A 22927-nucleotide genomic window follows, 5' to 3' on the forward strand; every position below is an offset into this window, starting at 1 on the left:
GAGGTAAGTACTCAGAGTGGTGGATGAGCATAATTAGGACATGGATTGTGGGTTGGCTCTGTATAGATCAGTTTGTGTTTTGTTAATGTCTGGTTCCACCCTGTCTGTCTGTTTTATTGGATTAATTTATTACTTTCTGAAAGTGCCTCTCCACTGAGCTAAAATATCTATTTACGGGAAGTATTTGGTTACCATGAAAAAGTGTATTTGGCATGTGTTTGGCAAATATTAAGTACTTTCTTCTGTTTCTTTTGCAATTTAATCTTCTATTTATCTTGGGTATTGATTGCTGAATGCCTTGGTAATTATTTGCTGATCTTGAAAACAATGATTTTAGAGGCTTGAATTACTTTTGTAATATTAATCATTACCTTGGTGTGCTTGCCTCAAAGGATGGGCTCTTTCTGACAGCTCCAGGTGGACATTTACTGTCTGAAATCATGCCGCCATCTTAAAATAGCAAAATCATTACTGGTGTTTTGTTCCCAAAACTAAGCAGATACTTGCAGAGATGCAAACCTGGCAGTTGCAGTGAGCTCACAAATTTGCTGTTCCTCTTGATGGGAGGAGTGGCCAGATTCTGAAGTCAAATAAAAATGTGGTTGTATTCAGTTTCCAAATTAATTTCACGGTGTGTTGGTCCCAGCTCTGGCGCAGGGCTGGTGGGGCGAGGGGCGGCCCTGCTCCGGTGGCAATGGAGCTCTGCCAGGGGGAGAGAAGCCACACTCCAAAGGGTCTCACACTTGCAAGTGAATGTGGTGCCATACAGAGGCACATCTTGCTTTGGGGGAAGGTGAGAAATTGAAGAGTCTCTGCTGGGAGCTGAGTAATTGGCACCTGCTATTATTGTGTCCCTCCTCCCCCTTTTAATAACTTGTTTATAGAGATAACTCTCCTACAGATCTCATTACACAGCCATAAAGCACGATTCTTTAAAAAATACATGCATTCCTATTCACGTCAGGTCTGAATACCTACCTCCTTCATTTTCCATAAGGAGAAGGGATGGTTTTTGTGGTATCCAGGCATCTTTCCTCACTGCTGGTCAGAGTCAGGGCAGCCCATGAGGAGACGAGCTGTGTCCTTGCCATACCTGGATGGAGATGTAATCCTTCCATTAATACAAAACCTGGCAGGCAGTTAGAGTAGCTGGGAGGGGAATTTTGTCTTCTTGTTGTTTTAGGCCTTGAAGCAAGGGGTTGTGTTGGCTGTTTGAGTGATGCTGGCCTGATCTCCACTGGAGCTTGCACCGTGGCATACATTGCTGGGGAGCAGGAGAGGTGACGTTTAGCATACGCCCCTGGGATTTCTAGTGCAGTGAATCCTGCTTCCTGCTCATGCATCAAGTGATACGTTTAATTGGTTTTAACAGTTTCATCCTTGTTCTTTTATTAGTGGATCATGGTGCAAAAGGAAGCTGGGAGCATTTTTGGATCCTGTCCTGGGTAATTCGATGAGTAAGTCTTGCTGAGCTTCATCTCTGTGCAGGTGCAGTGATGCATCTCCTGCATCAGGGGATGTGGGGGGAAGAGCGTCTCCTCCTCCTCCTCCCAAACACCTGTGTGAGGAAGAAAGAGGAGGAAAGGGCAAAATCATGTCCATGACAATTATTTTTTGATTCTTTTCATCACCTTATAGAACAAGAATGATAAAGGGAGCCTCAGAAAAGAGGGCATTCCAGCAAGCCCTGGCAGGGATGTAATCTTTTTTCTTCGTATTGAGGTATAAAGATAATTCCAGTCGGGATTGAAACAGTGGATGGCAAATAATTCTTGAACAATCCGCTTATGGTGTTCCAGGATGCGAATGAAAACCACTAATGGGATAAAGAAGGATCTAGATAATTATCTTGACTGCATTAAATCCCATCCTTTCAGGAGAATACTCTTGTGTGGACACCAATTTCATGTGTATCAAATGCTAAAGCTGACTAGACATTTTCAGAAGCTGGCTGATTCCAACACAGCCATCCTCTCTTCGTGATGATCTGTCTTTTTTCTACCTGGTTAGTCGTAATAAATCTGATTTCTGGTCTCTGCTACCCTGTTTCGTTTTTTCCCCCTCCCCACAGCAGGTTAAAGCTGTGACACACATTCTCTCCAGGGCAGATTTGAAACCTCCTTCATCTTTTTCTCCTTTCATTTGGTCTGCTGTTTTGAGAGACTTCCTGGGGGTTTTTTTTCCCATTTTACAGCTGGTAGTGCTGTTGTTTTAAGTCTTACAGAAGAGCTGCATGTAATATTAAGGTATGTGAGATATTCTTTTAATTGATCCATTTTTTTTTTCCCCATCAAGAGCTCTGTCCTGCAGTGTAGGGGACAGCACTGTGCTCCAAAACAAATCCAGTTGTACAGTCAGCTAATGAGGCTCTTGTTGTAGGCTCTTCGTGTTTGAACCTAATGGATACCCCATGGATGGAGTGGAGGATGGCAGAAAGGAACAGTTTTGTAGTGACTGAGACCGTGACATTTGGATGGGGTTGGCTCAGTTAACAGCATTCAAAGCTTTGCATTACAGAAACTCTGTCCTCTGAGACCCCATGGTCAGAGGAAATGGCAGCACAAACACACCTCTAAGAATGTGGGTGACAGCAAAGCACCTCTAGGAAGTGGCTGCTTCTTCATTATCCCCCAGCTGCTCAGGCTGCTGCATTTTCCAGCTGTCAGAGAGCCATTTCTCTCCAGCCTCACACAAAGTGTTCCCTAAGTGATCTAAGGCATGTCCGAGCTGGTTGCAGCATCTTTTGGTGAGCCAGGCTGTGTGTCCCACAATGGGAGCAATCTGGAGACTCAGCTGAAGACGGCTGCCCACGGGCTGTCCTCCAGCTGGAAGAGGAGGATTGGTAGTCAGCACCATTTCTTTGCACTGCAGAGGACAGATGCTGTTCATGGCTGTTTTGTCAGGGAACGAGTCCCATCATTCGTTTGGAGAGCACCCAAATGCAGCTTCTCAGTGTCAGACCCTCTGAAACCACAAGGTTCCCATCTTTACTTGCTGTCATGGCAGCATTGTTAGGGCTCAGTTGTCTTTAGAAGTACAGAAGGGCTTCCTTGCTCTTAGTGAGAAGTCAAAGAAGAAATTCTGTCCTGTCCAAGGTGGACTTGGGTTTCCAGTCTCCCTCCTGTGACAGAGAGAGGTTACAAGGGCCAGTTTTGTGCTGAAATCCAAGGGGTTGGTGTGTCTCTTTTTGCTGTGAACTGTAAGTTGCTCTTGACACCAGATTTGCTGTTCACACCACTGTGAGCTGTCACTTGCCTGTCCCACCTGGAGGATGTCCTTAGAGGCACATGAAGCTCAGCCCTTCCATATCAGGCTTGGATTTGGGACAGGTAGGCTGCACAAGGGTGTGATGTGCAGCTGGGCACACCCCGATAAAGCACTTGCCAAGCAGGGCTGTGTGTAGAGAAGAGGATACGTGGGATCCTTGCAGCCTCTGGAAGGCTCTTTAGGAAACAAGTCATGTTTAAAAAATGTGGTCATTTTTTGTTTTGGTGGCATGGTTCTAGAACAGCAACTCTTAAGCTGAAATGCTCACACAGAAGTCAGTATCGAGGTTTCTTCACCTCCTGATCAGAGTTGTGTGCCCTGTGGCTGTAGGAGCAGGGCTGAACTTTAACAGTGATGCCTGGTGCAGGCTTTTGCCTAAAAATACTGACATTCTGCAAGAGGAGTCTGGCAAGGTCTGACAGCTGATTCCTAAAAATCAATTGATTGCTGTTTAAAATAAGATATCCATCCTACACACTCGTGACTTGCACAGAGATCTTGATGGGCATTTTCACCTGGGTCTTGGTATCACTGCACACCCTTCAGATGAACCACTCATTAAGAAATCTCATTACTTGCTCTGTTAAAGGTGTCTGGTTAGCTGAGTTGAAGTGTCCTTTCTCCAACCCAGTGTTGTGATGGAGCGGCTCCTGGAGCTGTTATGCCAAGTGTTACCTCCACAGAGCATTATAAATAATCTCCTGCCATCTCCTGCTTGGGTGAGCGCTACCCAGAGAGAAACCGTGATTTTTTTCCGGATGTCTGCACATCTCTCAAGTGACTTGCATGATGCACACACACAGAAAGGCAGATATTTCATGTCTCTTTGGAAATCTGTCAAGACAGTGGCAGATCACTTAGCTTGTGCTGTCTGTTCATAACTTCTAAAATGCAGGTCGAGGAGTATTGCTGTAATAGTTAAAGGTCAGGCAAAATTACAACCTTTAGCCCTTTGTAGCAGCTGTGGCCATCAAAGGAGGTGTTTTACTCCCGGGATTGAAACTTTAAGCACTCATCTCTTGTTCCACAGTGCTGGTTAGTTACTCTGCAAGCCTGCAAACCAAAGGTGGCCATTTCTGCAGGGGCTCATGGTACTCAGAGGCCCCAGTTGAGACCAGGATCCTCTCTGGTGTGCCCTGAATGTCCTGGGTGCACTGGGAAGCCTCCCAGAGAGCTTCACCATGAAAAGCTGGGCCAGGAGGAGTGGGTCCCTCTAGGTGAGGTGGTTGTCAGTGGCAGAATTTGAAATCCACATCAAGTCATCAGCATCGTTTGGTTACCAAGGTCACCGCAGTGCTGCGACATACATGGGGATCATTTGCATCAGACTTCAGGATTTGATGGAGAGGACAAAAGGGAAGATGTTGACAAGAGGGCGCTCATAGTTGGATAGAATTCGGATCACAGCCAGCCAGTGCAGAAAAGGTCAAAAAATTCTTCTGTCTGCTGGTGTGTGGCATAGCACACCGGCAGGAAGGTGTGGATTTTGTACATGCACTTTGTTTAGTTTGGCTTCCAGGAGAAGTCCTTATCTCTTCTCCTGCTGCCAGCTTCTTTGGACTTGCCCTCTTTCCCTCTGCTCTGCCTACATTTCTTGCTGTGATTTCAATTATTTATACCATTTCTCTTCCCCTTAAACTGCTCCACTGCCTGTGCACTATGGAAGCAGCTGTCGCTTCCCAAGCCTGTTCTGCTGATGTGTGAAGAGCCGATCCCTCTGCACACAACTTGTTAAGAGCAGTTCAGGGCTCTTCAGTGTGGGCAACTATGTGGATGTAAAATTGCAATTGGATCTTACCTTATGGAAGATTTTAAGTGCGGCTGGTGGAGTAACGATCTACTTATTAATGTCAAATAGCAGGAGGGAGCTGCTCAGGGTAACAAGAGGAAAGGAGAAGAGTTTTGCAGAGGAGTGTGTCCCCTTCTTTTGGTGAAAATTAAGCAGCTTAAAACTAGAGGTTATTCTTCTCTTGGTTCCACCAGTGTGCATTCAGCAGAATCTCATTAAAATAATTTAATTTCTTTTTGACACAGGCTGATGTCACAGAGGTGACAGGGAGGCGCGGCCTCACCCGGCTGGTCTGAATTCAGAGCTGAGGCTGAGAGAGGCAAATTCAGCCATCCAATTTAGTCCTCCCTCATTTTTACCTCTGCAGCAGGTAAAAATGGAGAATGAGCAGAAAGAGTTTAAATCTCTTTCTTCATTGCTGCCATGTTCAAACTGAATTAACTCTCATCTGAAGGCAGCCTGTGCTGTAGGAAATATCTGCCATGGTCCAAACTGTGTTTTGAGGTCAGAATTAAAATGTATGTAACTGTTGAGCAGTGAGTAATGAATACTCAAATCCTGCTCTTTGCCAACAGTTGTTCTGCAAGATGTGATTTGTATACATCCCTTGTACCTGTGCAGGTACATGAATGTGTTATTAGAATAGGAACCAGCACAACATGTCACAGGAAAGAATGGTTATAAGGTGAAGCGGCTTGCTGGAAATTTAAATAATTTTTTATTTCAAACCTACATTTATTTATTTGACTTCTACAAATGTAGCTTCTAGAGTGTACTAGTAATTGATGTGAGGATGCAATTGTATTCATGGCACATCTGTGTCAAAGGCAGTATTTATGTGCAATGGCTGCTCCATGAAATATTTGTTCTCTCCTCTTGGCTCCTTCATCCAATAAGTAGACGTGAGCTCTCAGGGAAAGTGCAAACAATTTTTAGAGCTGTTCTAGATATATAGATAGATAGATAGATGGATAGATAGATAGATAGATAGATATAATCCTTAAAGAATTTTTTGATTGTGTAACTGAAAAGAGCTTTTGAAAAGATAGAACAAGTCTCAAGTAAAGAATGGCCAGGGAGAGGCTGGTGCTTTGCTGTATTTGATGGACTTTCAGCCTGCTAATGAAGAAAGCCTAATGCTCCCACTTTACAGAGTACTGTCTGAGGACTGAGACTCTTGGGATGTGTTTGAGTGCATGGGCTTCCTTCTGGCTTCTTTTGGATAGAGACCATTCAAGTTTGAAAGAATTGCTTAAGTTCCTTAAATTGTGTCCTGTCTTCTGAAAGAAGAATTGCAGAGATAATTGCAAAGTAAACTGAGGAGAGGCTGACAAAAATGAATGAGGCAGAAGTTTGGGTAGGACTCACTGTGTGCTAAAGTCATTCTTCTGGTCACAGTGGCCAACGTTGGTATCACATGTATTTCAGAGGTTAGTTATGTGGTACTGCCAGATTCCCAATGGATTAATGGATGTTTCCATTCAGACTGACAGCTCTTGAGGCCCCACAGCAGTAGGGTGAAGGTGGTGCTACTTGACTTCTAGACAGGGAAGTGGATTGATGAAAAGCAAAGCCCTCTACAAGGCTGGCTGGGTGTCATTCAGCCCATTTCACAGGTGGGAAATCAGGACACAGGAGAGGTTCCCAACCTGCTGGGTGCATAATCCCTTTGGAACCTCCCTCTGAGCATCTCTCCTGCAGCCCCTCAAACACAGAAGCCATGTCTACAGAAGGATGGGTTTGTGTTTCTCTGCTGGCATATTTGTTACTGGAGGAATGGCATTTATTGGGATTTTCTGGGAGATCTACACTTGTTCTGGGCTGGGAAGTCTGTGGGACTCGGGGCAGGAACTTCAGGCTGTGCCAGGAGGGCAGACGGAGCGAGCATCCTCTCTGCAGCATCTCACCCTGCTCAGCTCTGTGTTCTTCAGCAAGGCTCCAGTGCCAGACAAAATACACATGTGGGGAGGCAGCTGGTGCCAAAGCTGCTCGAGGAGAGCAGCAGTTGGCCATTAGTGTGCTTAGAGGTTGGGTGGATTGATTGTGCTGCTGTGGAAACCCAGGGCCAGGGGTGGAAGGTCACGCCGCAGGCTGCTGTCAGCGCAGAAGAAAGAGGGAGATTTTTATGTTTTGTGGCGCCTCTTTTCCTACTTTGGAAAAAGGTTTTATTTTATGTGTCTGTGTAAATGCTTTATAACCCAAGAGCTGTGGGTACTTTGAGTAATTGCTCAAAAATTGATGGTGAATTTTGACCATGTACAGACAGTGCCTTCAAGTTCTGAGGATTCTTCTCACAGATTGTGATGCATTCTTTTACTGCATTTAAATGAGTTATTTTATATAAATTCTGAGTGCTGGCAGGCTTACAATCACTGGGGCTTTTATAAGCTTGCTTTTTCTAAGGGACTGAAACAATGTCCTTCTTCCCAACAGCTTTCAACCTTGTAGTCTCACTTCAGCCCAGGTAGGCCATGGTATGGAAACCCCAGAGGTGATCTAAAGTCCTCTGGTTGTTTTTAAGGTAGCCAGGAGAGCAGAAGACAGATCTGTTGATGGCTCTATCAGGCATAGGTGAATCTGTACAGAAAGTGTTACCTTCGTAGCTCAAGTCACAAGAAATTCTTTTATCAAAGCTTTTGGTTGAGTACAGGATGTCCAGATGTTGGGTTCCCCGCAGGGGTGGGGTGTGTTGGGGTGGCTGTAGCCAGCAATGTTCTCTCTGCCTGGTCAGCAGCTCAGCCCATCCCTCGTAAAGTCCTGCCAATGCAGAAAATAAACAAGACCAAGTTTTCTGTGCCTTCTCACACTTCTAGCAAGAGTTAGAAGTAGCAACAGAAAGAAAGTATTTGGGGGGGATGGGGGTGGGGGGGAGGGAGGGCAGGGTTAGTGGGCCCATCCATTTCAGTATTCCTACCTATGGCCAGAGCCTCATTCTCTAATTTTCGTTGCTCTGGCTGCTTTGTTTTTCCTTCATTGCAATCAAGATAATGCAGTACAATAGTGCACTAAGAATTCCAGCTATTCAATTACCTTTCAGAAGTTGACTTAATTGGCTCTTTAAGTGATAGCTCTCTATTGTGTGCAATCAGCCCCACTCAAGGAGGGAGCAGGAAGAGGAGAAGGCTTTTGTTTCTAATCAATAAACAGAGGTCTTTGAAATAATGCTGCTTGCAAATTTGTATCACTGGTTAAATTACACTAAAGATGATCATCTGCACCTTCCTGGAGGAGCACAGCTCTAGCAGAGTAATAAAGCTTTACTATCCACAAACGTGGACTGTTTTATTCTGTGTTTCAAGTTAATCCAGTATTCTCCCCTTGAATTTTTCTTCCCCCCAAAGTACTAAAGAAAACCAAACCCAAACTGCTGCAGAACCTGGCACAGATGGTTTGGGAAAGTCTAATATGTAATGACTAATCATTTGGTTTGTACCTCATAAAGTATACAAATAAATGTGATACCTGATGATAAATAATTCAAAGTCGAGGTGCAAGGCAAGGGGAGATTATAGAAGGAATAAATATGTGTAAACCAACTTTAAGAAAAATAAGCAATCTCAAAAGCTTAAGCTCTTCTTCCAAGCTACACTCCATAGAAGCAGCTGCTTCTTGGCGCAGGTTTGCTTCCAGTGCTTGAATCCAGGGGACTTTAGGCCAGCAGGATTTCCAGTTTGTAGTCAGTTTGGCCAAAACTACAAATCTCAGGAGCTGCCCCCCTTGCATAGCTCTGTTGTACTTCAGGTCATCACTGAGCCTGGTTTATGCAGCAGGAAAGCTTTGCCAAATGCATCAGATTTCTTTTAGATATATATTTTTTGGTTTATTTTTTACTAGTTATTGAGTTAAAAGTGATCATCTGCTTCATAGTTTCATTAAAGCTAAAAATAGTAGTCATAATAAACTATTTAGTCCTCATTTAAAAGTATTTGGAATCCAGAAAGGTCTTCTTGAGATTGCAAGAAGCACAAGACTGGAAGTCATGCTCAGACCCCTGGTGCTACTACTGCCTGGGGCAATTCCAGCTCCCATCCCCTCCCGAGGGGGTAGGTGAGAACTGCAGATGCAGACCTGTATGGAACCACAGGTTTTAATGATTAAGCATCCCGCACACTCCTGGGTAGGGTGCGTGTCTCTCTGCACTCCATTTTCAACACCTTCTATAGGGAATTTCATTTGCTTTGTGGGAGCAGCCATGGGCTGTTCTTTGCAGGGATTGGCTTGCTCTGACCAAGTTGGGATTTAATTCATTAAAGATGCTTCTTCCTTTGCTCCCTGCCCCATCCTGGTAAGAGATGGATAATCACCCTTCAGTGCAATGTTCTTGCAGCGGGAGGGGAAGATGGTGTTGATGCAGATTTATAATCCTGCACTGAAGACCAGCTTTAAGATCATTTCACATGTCAGCTTTGTAGGAGTTTTCACTAAACTGTGGAGGTAGCTTGATTTTGCCCTTTTATCAGCCAGAAATAGCAATGCTACAATGTCCTGCTCCAGCTCAGCATTTGGCAGCGTTCCTGAAATTGCCAGCAGCCTTCTCCTGGCAGCCGCTGGCCAGTGTCAGGCGCCTTCGTGCCCAGACACCCCGACAAGGCCGTGTTTGTTCGCTGAGGGTTGGTACGGTCCTGCCTCGGTGGAGGAGTGGAGCTGAATGGTCATTTTGTGATGACAGTAATTACAGCATCCGTGCAGTTCCACCATCCAAGTGTTTTACTGATGATCCCAAGTGCCGGGTTGGTTCCATACTGACTTTGCAGAGCACCATGGCGCTGGGGGAGTGTGTGGCCTCTGTTTACCAGATGCAGTTGGTTTGCTCGTAGTTTTGTTGAGTTAAGCAATATAGGGGAAGGAGGGAAAAGAAACAACTTTTTTGTTGCAAATTTATGCTGTGGCTTCTTCGGCTCCTGGGAGAGGCTGTTATGATAAAGTCTGATATATTTTCACATCTGCCTACAAAAATGTAGGATTTATCTTTCAAATGAAATTTGCTCTGCTGCGCTGCCAGCAGGGTTTTTTTGAGTAGCTGTTTTTGTGAAATATAACCCGAGAATTTGTATTGGCTTAACACTTAAAATGTAGCCAGGGGAAGATGGAATATTCATCTTTATTGTATTTGTTTCTCCTGTAATGAGACGTTACTGTCTGTCGTAAAGGAAGTGGTTCTCCAGCCCAGGGAGCATGCCCAGTGATTTTCTGCTTGCTCCATTAGCTCGTGTGCAGACCTCCTGATTTTTTATGTGCATGTGCTTTTCTACTTGTTTAATCCTGCCAACTGCTCTTCTGGTTGGAAATCCATTTCTATAATGCTGGGTATTACACAAATTTGTTGAAGCTCTTAATGCCGATAACGGGGAAGGGGGGTGAGGCTGCTTTGCCCAGTCAGCCTCAGCCAACTTTCTCCTTCCCATCAGTCACACAGAGCTTTGGCTGCAGCTCACTGAGGGCACAAAATGCACGCAGTAAAGAAAAATAAAGTTTAAGGAACAGCTAGAGTGCTGTAAATGTCACTTGCATTTTGATTTACAAAGTCCAAGCACAGCACAAATTGGATGGCTCGCTGTGCCCTGTGGAAATCTCTTTGTCTGCCTTTTTTTGCAATATTTCCATAACTAGTAATCATGGTATTGTAGCAGAGAGCCCTTCTATAAAGAGCTTTTTGGTCACTGCTGCTGTTTACTATGACTCTGTACAGCGTGTTAATTGCAGCCCCTCACTGACAGGAATATTCATCAGGAATTGCAGTGTAGATGCCAGCAGTGATGCTCTGGATTTTGGGGTTCTTGTGTGCATGATGCTTTGGGGACCAGAGCTGGAGCAGTGAGAGGCATCCTCCCTCTCTGTGTGTGATTTGCAGTGTTTGTGGAGCTGTTTTCAGCAGGACTGAGCACACCCCTGTCTGTTGTACTGTTCTGGTTGTTTTAATCTGTTGAATTCATCTGTGGCACTTTGCCTGGTGGAGAGTGGTGGGAATGTTGTCAGCAGTGGCAGAGAAGGATGCCAGGCTGCTTTTTTTTTATTATTATTTGTAGTAAAGCCATACAAAGTCCATCCAGGGCCTCATGACAATGGTTTGAGTAGCTGTCAAGCATGCATGTACCTTTTGTTTAAGCAATGGACCAGGCGACCTGCTCAAAGTTTAATGTGAGTTTATATACTTGTGTTAACTTCTGACTTAACTCTCCAGTTCTGTTAAAAATAAAAGGAATAAAATCATTCTGGCACACTTTGATAGCTACAGCATTTGGAAGCTCTTCAGCTTCTCTCTCTCCTCTTTCCTGATTTCTTCCCAAAAATAGTCGCAACACTTTCTTTTTTAGGACTTAGCCCTAATAACTACATCTACGAAGATCTGCTGGGATGGGTTATCCTGCAAGCAGGATTATGCCCTTAAATGGAAAATAAGCCCCCATAACAGCCAAAGTTTGGCCAAAAAAATATTATTGTGGGAAAACAAGGTTGCTAAATGTGTTATTCCATGTTATGAAGCTGCACAGTCAGGAAATGCTTGTTAGTGCAGAGAGGAAATGCTCATGTCTTCTAAATGCTCCTTGCATTCTTTTTAAATTTTGTTATAGTAGGAAAACATGGCTCTAGTAAAAGACCAACTACTACCTCCTCTGTAAAAGGGACAGGAGGTGTGAGAAAACATTAGAGACAGAGGGAGAGGCCAATCTTGCTTTAATGAACTTTTTATTTGCTGGATTCTGCTCCTCCCTTTCCCCGCAAGCCAGTGGGGATGCAGCTCCTCTCCAGGCTGCCCGTCCGGTTCCCTGGCCCTGCTGCCTCTTGGCCAAAGATTTGGGCTAAATAATCCAATTAAGATTTGCAGCTTATATAACTCTCTTGGCTTGAGGCAGCAGCCGGACTGACGGGGATAGAAGCACATCTGGAAATCGTGTACTAAACATGCTGCCGCGGCCGGAGCCAAAACAGTTTGGACAAATTTGCTCATACGCACAAGATGTCCTTTGAACAGCAAGATGAGTGTGCACGGCCTCCTTGCTGAAGAAGTTGAAGTTAAAAAATGCTCCTATCCATGAATTGTTTCCCTGGCTGGGAAATTTAACTGGCTTTTTTCCTCCCCCTTCTCCTTTGGAAGATCATCCAGCTCTTCCTTTCCAGCTCCAGAGAATCAGCCAGGCCCTGTAGTACACTGATCATAAATAACACAAATGGGGTTTTTTTTATTTCAAAGGTGGGAAGGACCTCCAGCATTATTTAGTCTGACTTCTTATCTGCTACCCATCACAGGAGTTGCGTTTTATTTAATCTGAACTACAGCTTGTTGTATAACTGGAACACAGCTCTGAAGACACAAGTATTTTTTCTGAGAATTCATTATAACCCTGGTAATTTATCCTAATGGTTAATGACACTATTAAAACATGAGCATTTTATGTTGGCTCGAGGGTTGGGGAGAAAATAGAATTCAGCCATTCTGTATTTCAAGTAGTGTGCCCAACACAAGCTTAGAAAAAAAACAGTGCACGTTTTGGCACTCTTGGATGTCTCTTCTTTTGTTGGCATCCATTACCCTCAGTAGGGAAGTTATGGGCATTAACAGCAGAACACATTTCCCTTCATGTGCAGTGATACGTGCTTATAGCTTCATTTTATAGTCTGCTGTCTAATGTTAAAGAATTGATTTGTCAGGTGTTCAAGGCTGGTTTAGCACTCATGTCCTGCCCATTCCTGGGTGCTTGGATGGCTGCTTGTCCAACAGCTTCTAAATCTGTGCTGGGGAAGGGTTGTAGTAGCATCACCTCGCTGAAATCTGATGCCAAACACAGACAGACAGACAGACAGACACACACACACACACACACACACACACACACACGGCATTCCTGGGCTTGACCTCAGGAAAGCATGCCCAGGGAATTGGCTGCAGTGTGTGCACTGGCCAGGCTGCCAATGAGTGGTGCCAGAGCTGCAGAGGTGCTGGAGGTGGTTTGGCAGAGGGTGTGTTTTGGTCCCAAGAGGGGACATTGCTGAGGCACAGCAGAGCCAAAGCAGCACTCTGTGGCATCCTGACCCCACTGTGGCTTTTAAAGTGGTTTAGCCACTTCTGGGTGGTGCACAAGGATGTGTATCTTGGCAAAACCCTCCATGCCAGGGAGGTGGTGCAGAGCACTGGGTAGCTCTGCTGGGGCTGCTCCAGTCTGCAGCAATGTAGGGCTAATATGATATTTCTTCCAGCATATGGATTTATAGGGCTGTCAGAATGCCCCTGCTCTCACCAGGCTTTGGACATGGCCTTGGGACCCTTGTAGGAGTATCTTTGTAGTCATAAATACCCACATGCTAAGTAATGATCTTATAGTTTACACATTTGGGGGTTTTCCATGGTCATAAAACTAAATAATGAGTTCCCCAAAAGAGGCTGTATGTCTTGAACCACTCCTCCCAGCCCATGCCAGTGCTGGAGCTCCCCCATATCCACTGCTCGCTGAGACATGGGTTTGCTGCCAGTGATAACCCAGCCATGCTGCCACTTCTTCCACATTGCTGCTGTGTCTGACTGACTGCCTGTGCTTGATGTTTTATTCCTAAAGAAGAGAGAAATTGGATTAGATTTTTCTCAGCCATGCACAGCAGTGATCCTGGGTAACAAAGCTGATCCGTGTGCAGGAAGCTTTGGGAAGCCGGGCGTGAGGGTAGGTTATTAACTGGGGACTCACTCAGGGTGATTTGCTTTATGGGTATCTCAGGGAGGCATTCCAGAGGACTCCAAGAGGTGTTGAGCAGCCTCCATGGGCCTTGAGAGACCGTTTCAGGTGCATCAGGGGTACCTAAAGCACCTCAGTACATAAATTACCTCCCTGGACACTGAAGTCCAATAAACCTCTTTGTAGAGAGGGAACAAGGGCTCAAATTTTGCTCTACAGAGTCATGCTGCAAGTTTTAAGGGCAGTTTCCTGGTGGGTGAGTCACACTGTTTTCCCTGTGCCATGCTGAGCCTTGCTCCCCTGTTGTGGGATTTTTCCCGAGTTTTGACCTCCTGGCATCCCTGGGACGGGCCCTGCAGTCCCTCACACCCACTGGTGTAGTTTGCTGTGATTTCTGCAGTTTAACTCCTTCAGTACCAGCTGTGGCTTTGCTCAGCTGTGCTTGGGGTTTTTGTTGTGCAAAAGCCCTCTCCTTCCTGTGCCTTTGCTGAGCAGCCATAGCCTCTCCGGAGCTCTGTGCCCTCTCTTGTCTTTGCCTCACACCTCCTTGAGTTGACAGCCTGATCCGATGTCATCCTTCACATGCTCCTGTGAGGACGTATGGCTGCACTGGTGCTTTCTGGGCTGCGTGAGATGCAACTGTTCAATCATGGAAAACTCTCCCTGTGGGCTCTGACGCTGTTTGCTGGGCACAGCTTCTGGCAGCCCATCTTGCATTCTCCTTGCAGCACCTATGTCAAATTTCTGTAACAAAGCTTCCCTCGGGGTGGAAGGTCTGAAAAACTGATCCACAGCAGCTCACATAGCAATTAGGTTACCTTATATGTGGCACCGGTAAAGGTAATGGTGTGTGAAATACTGAAAACCCAAATCCATTTCAATAGACCTGTTCAGAGGGAATGTGAGGTGTGAACAGCGTGTCTTTGCTCACAGGGAGCGTGAAGTGTCTTCTGCCAGGACTCAGCAGCACTTTAAGAAGTTTAAGAAGAGTTGTGAAATTAAGCATAAATGCCATGGTCCCGTGGTTCAGGCCCCGAGAATCACACCTATTTTGGGAGGTGGTAAGCAGCAGGCTGTAAGGCTCAGTGCACTCCTTTAAGCCTTTAGATAAACCTGACATTGCAAGAAAGCAAAACGTGCAGGGATGTGGTTTCACAGCCATTTAAACTGTTCTCTTTTTGGGCTGTTGTACAAAAAGGGCATCCTGGTTCCCATGTGCTTCCTTTGCATCACTGGCTCGGTCAGCAGAATGATCTAACCCAAAATTAAGCCTGCAGCAAGGATGCTAAATTCTCCAGCTGGATCAGGCCATAGGGCTGTCTGGGTGTTGGTGCCCTCTGAGGAGATGCAGGGAGCACCCTGCTCGTTTTGGCACTCCTGGCTCTCTAAAAGCCACTTGTGACACCTTTCCTGGAGCTCGGCATGGGGGAGTGGGAGATGCCAGTAACATTTCAGAGCAGCATCTTGTTGAGAGGCTTTCAGGCATCATTTAATAAGCAACCAGAGGTCTTACCAGTAGGACACCCGTGTAGTCAGCATCCTCCTTCCCTCCAGCTGTTTATTTTCTACCCTTGAAATGTCCTGCAACCCCCACCTTGTGCTGTGCCATCGCCAGCATCTGTGTTGCCTCTCAGCAGAGCTGATCTGCTGGAGTAATGCTGCTGCTGCTGGTATGGGGCTGGCAGGCAGCTCTGCAGCTGGGCTGTTGGGTTTGGAACCAAGGCCTCCTGGTTCTAGGTTGGTCCCTGCATTTTGGAATAGAGAAAAGTTAATTTACTGCAGGTTACTGTTGCTGGCAAGTTGGGAATTCTGTCTTTGTACTTCCAGTCGTGTTTTTTGCAAGGGGAAGAAATAAGTGCGGGTTTTATGCATTCTAAAGCAGCTGGTCTGGCTTAGTGAGAGAGGGTGCCGACATTATCTGATAACCCTTTCTCATGTTTTCTTGGCTGGTGAATGACAGAAGGGAGAAGTGGGTCTTCCTACTCTTCTAGTGGTATGTTTTTCTTCCCAGGAATTATCCTAGCATATAAAATGAACCAAGAGCTCCCAGATAGCATCAACAACTCTAGTTGGCCTAAGTGTGCTATTTTATGGCAATATCTTGTTTTTCCTGTGGGGAAAAGAAATGTACCCCATTAAGTGCTCGTGTTACAAGCCTGCACCCCAGGGGATAAATACTTCAAATATTAATGCTGAGTAATTTTTAAAAGGTTCTGCCTGCATTTTATTTTAAGCATTCTGCAAATTATTTAAGACTACTAAAACAAAATGCTATTTAGATCAACTCATCCAGTGATCAGTATGTGGTGATTTTAAAATCTTCTCTACCCAAGAGCATGGTCATGCATCTGATGAGGCATTTGGTACAATAGGGAAATTGGAATCTGGTAGTGGCTGTGGATCTGCAGGTAGACAAGATGTACAATTTGCATAAACAGTGGAGCGAGGGGAGCACTCTCAATATCCTTTCACTCCAATACAGTCACGTGTGTTGCAAATGAGCTACTCTTTTGGAAAAAGAAGTCAAACCTGACTTGCATTGAAGTTCTCAGCTATTAACATCAGCGGGGCCAGGGACTCCAGCCAGAACTTCTGTGATTTCCTTGATATCCCTCTTAGTACATCACTCTAACTTTTCCATATGTGTTCTCTGATTTATAACACAGCAATACTTTATTTCACTGTTGTAAAATTCTTTCATACACTCAACCCTGCCAAAAGCTTCATATGTTATTGATTAAACACATTCCCACTGTTCCAGGATCTCAGCTGCTCTGAGTCTGGTGGTAACTTTAGTGGAATGATGAGTGCAATGGTCGATTGTACAAGGAGGTGGGGAAATACAAGGCACCAGCACTTACTGCTGCTAATCAATAAACTCACCTTCAATTTGCAAAGTGGAGCTGCTTTTTCTGCCCGCCAGTGCAACATCTCTCCTGAGATGGGCTGAGCTTGTCCATCAGCTGTGAAGTGCTGGTGGCTCAGGGTCATTTGTGGGGGGGGATAATGATGATGTTTGATTTTAGTAGTGTTGGGAGAAGGATTAACAAGAGTTTCATTTCGACTCCTTCACAGGCAATTACCAACAGCTGCTGCTAGAGAAAGGGCGTGATGATTAACACAGTGACCTTTGCAAGGATTGACTTCCCTTCTTGGAGGGATTCCTTTTGGATGGACTTGCGAGCCATTAGCACTAAGCACAGAGCAGGATGCGTGGGGGCTTTGGGGTTTGGTGGAACAAGGTCTCTGTTTCACTATTAACTTAATTAGGTTATAATAGAAAGGGTTTTCCTGTTGGACTTCGAGGCATTTGCCCTGCTTCAGGGTTTTCTTCTTCTGTAAAGCTCCAGAGCTGGGCCTTGCCAGCACCCGTGGGGACTTGGTCCTGCACGCTCCAGTCACCAGCTGTTCCTTTGGGATTGTTTTGGTTCATGAGATTTTACTCACTGGCTTTGCTGCTGCTTGTGAGAACAAAGTGAAAGGGAGAGAAATGCAGTCCGGAGGGTTTGGCGAGAACCAAGCAAATCTGATTTGGGCTTTGAGAGCCAAATCTGATTTGGGCTTTTCCTGCATGCAATGGTTCTCAATCCAGCGTGACAAGTGACAAGTGACATGGCCCATGGCATGGTCAGTGCCCGGAGCTGAGCCTGGACCCCGGTGATGCGCAGACGAGGCTGCTGCAGATTCCTGCACATTCATCTTCAGAGCAGGAGAGCAACACCCTCTCCACTGCCAACCTGTTCCTGCTGCCCTTAGGTGCATCCAAGAGCATTTTCCATGCCCGTGCCATGTAAGGAAAGTGCATCAGGCAAATGCATCTCTTTTTAAACCATGCAGAGGTTTGCTTGGTAGGATTGACCACATGTACCAGCTCAAATCCTTTTCTGTTCCCTTTTTCCCCCGCTTCCTTTCTACCCCTTGCCCAGGTTTGCCTGTGTAATGTCCTCACTTAAAAATCCTGTCGAGCTGCAATTATTTCGAGGTTTAATGACCCGTGATTTCTGTAATGCTTTATTTTGTTCACTTTCAGCCCATTTTTATTCCCCAGTCAAATAAAGGGTATTAAAAAACCCACCAAGTACAAAGCCTTCACTTTCCATTTGAGAGAAAAATGCTTCGAAAGCTGTATTTGTGCTACACAGGTAAATAATTAGATTGCTAATGAATTAGCTTTGCTTTGAAGACAAAAGCTACAGTGTTCCTAATTAGGTTGTGAGGAGAGACATAGAAATGCATGGTCTTTCTCCCTAGGAAAAGGGGAGAAAAAGGGGCTTCCAACCCAGCTGAGACCAGGGACCAGTGGCAGGATGGTGTTTTACCCCACCTTGGGCTCAGCACCTTCCAGCTCTTTGACATTGTTTAAATTCCTCAGCGAATTCATAGAAAAAATACACTTTATCTGTGCAACACATTTCCTTTTATCAGTTTCAAATTAATATTTGAATGCAATGGTTACTTACTGCTATGTAAGTAACCATTCTCCATTCTTCCAGGAGAATGGAAGCCTGTGGTATATTTTCATTATATCTCTCTATTTTATATGCTTTTCATCATAAGCCCTATTATCATGCCCTTCCTAAGATTAATTATCTCACATATATTTTCTTTCCTCACAGAGCAGGGGCGTTTTTCAGGCCTTTGATCATTCTTATCACCCTCTCAAAAGCCCCTTTTAAGTCTGTATTAATACTCTTTTTCAGATGATGTGAAAACTATTCTGGGATTAGGCAGCATCATTTTAATAATGTTATAATCTTCATACTATTATTCCCCATCCTGTTCACTAACCACACTAACATCTTGTTTGCCTCCCTCCCTACCCCCCCCTTTTCCCTGGATTGCTGCTGCCTGCAGATTGGGCTGCAGACACTGATGCTGCGGCCTCCTCCCTAATTGATATTGTTAATTAAGAATGATGCGAAAAATACCTTTATTTCCCCCCCCCCTCCCCCCAATTAAATTGCATCTATCAGTTTTGGTGTCGCTTTGCCATTTAGTTGACTTTTCTCTTGATGATTTGCTCCTTTTCTGGCTTTGACGAGCTTATCTCCATGTCTACTCCATATTTGGCTACTTCACAAATTCATCTCCTTCCCCAGATCCTCACTAAATCTATTAGCTGGTGAGTTTAATACCAATCCTTATGGCTTCCTCTGGATAGTTAACCTTTTGCTATGATGAAAATTCACTGTTTAATTCCATCTTTTTTCTCTTTAGATCAATGGCAGCATTTGCCCTCTTCCCCTTTCCTCCTTAGCTGTTTTGCAGCAAAATGAATTGCCATCTTCTTCATCTTGTAAATCCCTTGAATGGGTTGATAAAACCCCAGGACAAATCAGAAGGACTGGTTCCTTTGTCAGAAGCTGATGGTGGTTTATACCTGCTGGGAATTTCCTCTCCTGCCAGTGCTTTTGTTTGGCAGGTGAAGCCCAGGGGATTTGCAGGGATCTTGGAGCCCTTTGTATCCTTCACTGTGATTCACCCACAGAGCTGCGCTGCAGAAAGAGATCCCAGACCTGCTCTGCAGGTACCCAAGAGCAGTCTGACGGCTTCTGCTGCCTCCTCTGCCCTGATCCAAGGCCTTTTAGGCAGAGGTGATGGACATTGCCGTATGCATTCCTAATCTCTGAGTTTCTACATCCTTGCTTTGGAGCCTGCCTCACTCCTGGGGAGCCTTTGGATTTGGGCACAGGCACCCCTGTGACGTGCTCTCCTCCTTGGAATGGGGAATTATAATGTTCACCATCTGTGTTGTGTTTCAGCATCCCCATAATGGGAAATCTACTCATCCCCATCTCTGAAAACTTACTACTTAGGACTTTGGAAGCAAAACAAAAAGCTGATTTTTTGAAATATCTGTGTGCGTGCTGTCTGAACTGAATCTCCAATGCAAACAGTAGCTCATACTTTGGAATAACAAGGTGCAGGGGATATGAATTTTCCTCTCTCCTTCTGATGATGTATGTGCTGAGACAACATTAAACTCCAGCGAGGAGATGCACAACAGAAATATGATCAACACCTACTGCTGCAAAAATAGTGACTTAAAGGTGCCCATATTCCCTGGGGAGGGACAGTCAGTGGAGAGATGCATTGCATTTCTCTCATTACACGGAGCTGCTGAAGGTTGAAATGCTGTTAAATATACCACAGGCTCTTATTAAATGGCCATATTAAAGAAAACAACATACACACACACCAGACTGGAGCTGGGGAAAGCGCTTGCTTTATTTGAGGATCATTTTTTCAGACAGGCTGAGTTTTAATAAGCCTCTTGCCCTGGCTGACGAGTTCTCTCAGCGTGGCACTGGTGCCGTGGGATGCTCAAACCCAGCAGCCAACCCAGGGGCAGCACAGGAGCCTCCACTGACTGTGGGGGGATCTTTCCCACTGCCATAACCCACCTTGGCAATCAGTGCCTTTTACTGGGTGTGGAGGGTGGGTACTGGTTTTTCTAAGGTGCTGTAGACTCTGGTGCTCCAGAACAGCTCTTGAGCACAAGCTCCAAGTTGGAGCATAGTGATGGCACTGAGTGGTGCATTGGGGTGGTGGGGCATCAAAATGCATTGTTCAGGATAGCACGTGCTGTAGGTTCTGACTGAGCTGAAATAAAGAGTAATTAAAGGGCAGAGGATGATCACAAGGAACTAAACCATAGCTGCTGGTTTTGACAGGTCTTTTGACCACCAGTGCCCATTATGCCCCATCCCTGGAAGTGTTCAAGGCCAGGTTGGATGGGCCTTGGAGCAACCTGTTCTAGTGGAAGATGTCCCTACCCATGGCAGGGGAGTGGAATGAGATGAACTTTAAAGTTCTTTCCAAACCATTCCGTGACTCTGGTGACTGGGCCTCTCCATCAGTGCCAGTGCCAGCACCACCTAACCCAGCCCAATTGCTTTGAGCTGGGAAGCCCAAATGCCACCCCTCTCCTTCCCTAGTCCCTGCCCTGCCTGAAACTCTCCACACCTGTAGCTATTTTCCCAATAATAATCAGCTTTCTAGTGGTACTAAAGATTCTACTTTCTTACTTTTTGCCTTGGTGGTAAGTCATAAATTATAACATAATTTTTAAAACTTGGAAAACTTTCTTTAAAAACTTTTTTTGCTTTAAAAACCTTTTTTCTTTAAAAAATGGTGTAAAAACCTTCTAATAAAGAATCTTGGGGTGTATTTATAAGCAGCAGCTAGAAAATGTCTGCTTTGACTGAGTATCCAGGTGGTTTGGGACACAGTGGAGACATAAATGTCGCATAATCTTTACTGAGTAGAGCATCCGTGTTTGCTGTGTGGTGATGGCACTGCTGAAACACTCGCACTTTCTATGCAGATGAATCAGCCCCCAACAGGGTAATTGCAACTGCTGGAGCCTTTTGGGAGGCCCACCCTGCCAGATACCACCCACTCCCCAAACTCTACCCTTGACAGTGTTTGAATTGTTGCTCAGTGTGTCTTGGTGCTCAGTTCCTCAATGCAAATCAGGTTCTCAGTGGCTGCATATATCCCACGCTGCCAAAATATTTATGATTTTAAAAGATGAGTCTGAAACTGGGAGCAGTGACCTGCTGGCTCACAGAAGGGAAGGTGATGTGTCTCTCAGCTTTCTCATCTCACAGGAGCACCATTCGTGGGTTTTTTTAGATTTGAAGGAAAAGACCTGCTCAGTCTTCATCCTGCCTTTGGTGGGGGGGTGGGGAGGGGCTCATATTTGGGCATTCTGGATGCTAAACTATCCTGTCTTTTTCTTACTGCTACTTAAGAGTCTATTTGCAGTGGTTTTTGGGGGGATGATTTGGGGATTTGGTTATGGTAAGTCTCTAGAGCTGGTTTCTACCTTTTAAAGCCAAATAAGCAAAGTGCAACATTTTGCTTTTAACAGTATAAAAAGGTTATTGTGAAGTTGCTGTAATCCCTGTGTACCTGTGTGCAAAGTGCCTCATACCTGTGTGCTGCACCAGCCATCAGATTTCCATGTAAAGCAGGACTGTTCCTTTTTTGCATCCCAGGAGCTGAATTTAATTCACGGATACAGCACAGTAACTCCTTCTATCCATTTTAATGGTCCAGTGAAATTCTGTTAGCAAGAGACCTAATGAATGTTGCGATTCAATCAGGGCAATCTAGAGTGTAATACGTGGAGCGATGCCAGCATTATATAAATCATTAAACATCAAAATGTAAGAAAAAAATAAAATTCCCTAATCATCATCTAACTCCAGGAGCTGCTGGGAATGGCTGGGGCTGGAGGCAGCTGGGGCCAGCACAGGTACCTGGCTGGGATGGGGACAGTGGCTCACCAGCCTGGTTCCTCTTCTTCTCTGTTAGCATTTTTTGGATAACACAGATGCTCTAGCATGAAGAGGTGGTTGTTCCTGTGCTCTGCAGTCCCCCCAGGCCCTTGCAAGTGCTAGAGGGGGAAGCATTTATTTCTTAAAGAGGTGCTTTAAATATGCCTAAAATGAGGGAGAACAGTCATTACAGAGACATTTTCTGTAGGCAGATGAATTTTCTGCTCCAAGTTCATTTACGTTGTAAGGGAAGCGCGCTTCTTCTTGCTCTTTTGGTTTTGGGAGTTTGTGCAACAGCGGTCAAAAGATGCAGTTATACTCTTGAAGCCAAGATTTTACAGAGATAAACAGTTTAGAGGTTTGAGGATTGTTTTTAGTTTTTAAACCAAGTCTCTTGAAAGTCTTCCTAATGAGGAGCAAGTCCAGCTAGCAAAGACTGTGTGTTTGCTTTTGAAAAGATTGAATTGGAGGGAAATCTCTGGTGCTGGGCATGGGTCCACTCTTCTGGGAGAGGTTATCAGCAGAGAATAAAACCAAAAGTAATTGGAACTGAAATACGGATGTGTTTAAAACGCACTGCAGACTCCCTGGGAGGTTGGAGTGTGATTGGAAAGACAAATGCAAAATACAGAATTATAAAATTCCTGACTATATATATATATATATATATATGCATATGTGGATGACTGGGTGAGATTTCAGGGTGGGGGTTTTATTGGCACTGATCTGATTTTGTGTCTGTCTGCTGGTTTAGGATCAGATTATTTTGCTTTCACTCAAAAACTGAAAATGGATGTGGATGCAGTTGTCCCAGCCCTCACCTCTGCTAGCAAACATAGTTTGCACTTAAGAGTCACTTGAATAAGAATGAAGCCACAGAATTCTCCATAATGGAGAAATGCTTTTTATTAAGGGGATGC

The 22927-nt window shown here is 45.0% G+C and overlaps 1 protein-coding gene across 1 annotated transcript in view; it reads left to right on the plus strand.

The window, feature by feature from the left end:
• The window catches only part of MGAT4B (alpha-1,3-mannosyl-glycoprotein 4-beta-N-acetylglucosaminyltransferase B), a 51301-nt gene that overhangs the window by 9123 nt on the left and 19251 nt on the right, over positions 1 to 22927 (plus strand). The gene's annotated exons all lie outside the window — the stretch shown is intronic.

The sequence above is a fragment of the Coloeus monedula genome, assembly GCF_965178545.1.
Source record: "Coloeus monedula genome assembly, chromosome: 15".
Lineage (NCBI taxonomy): Eukaryota > Metazoa > Chordata > Aves > Passeriformes > Corvidae > Coloeus > Coloeus monedula.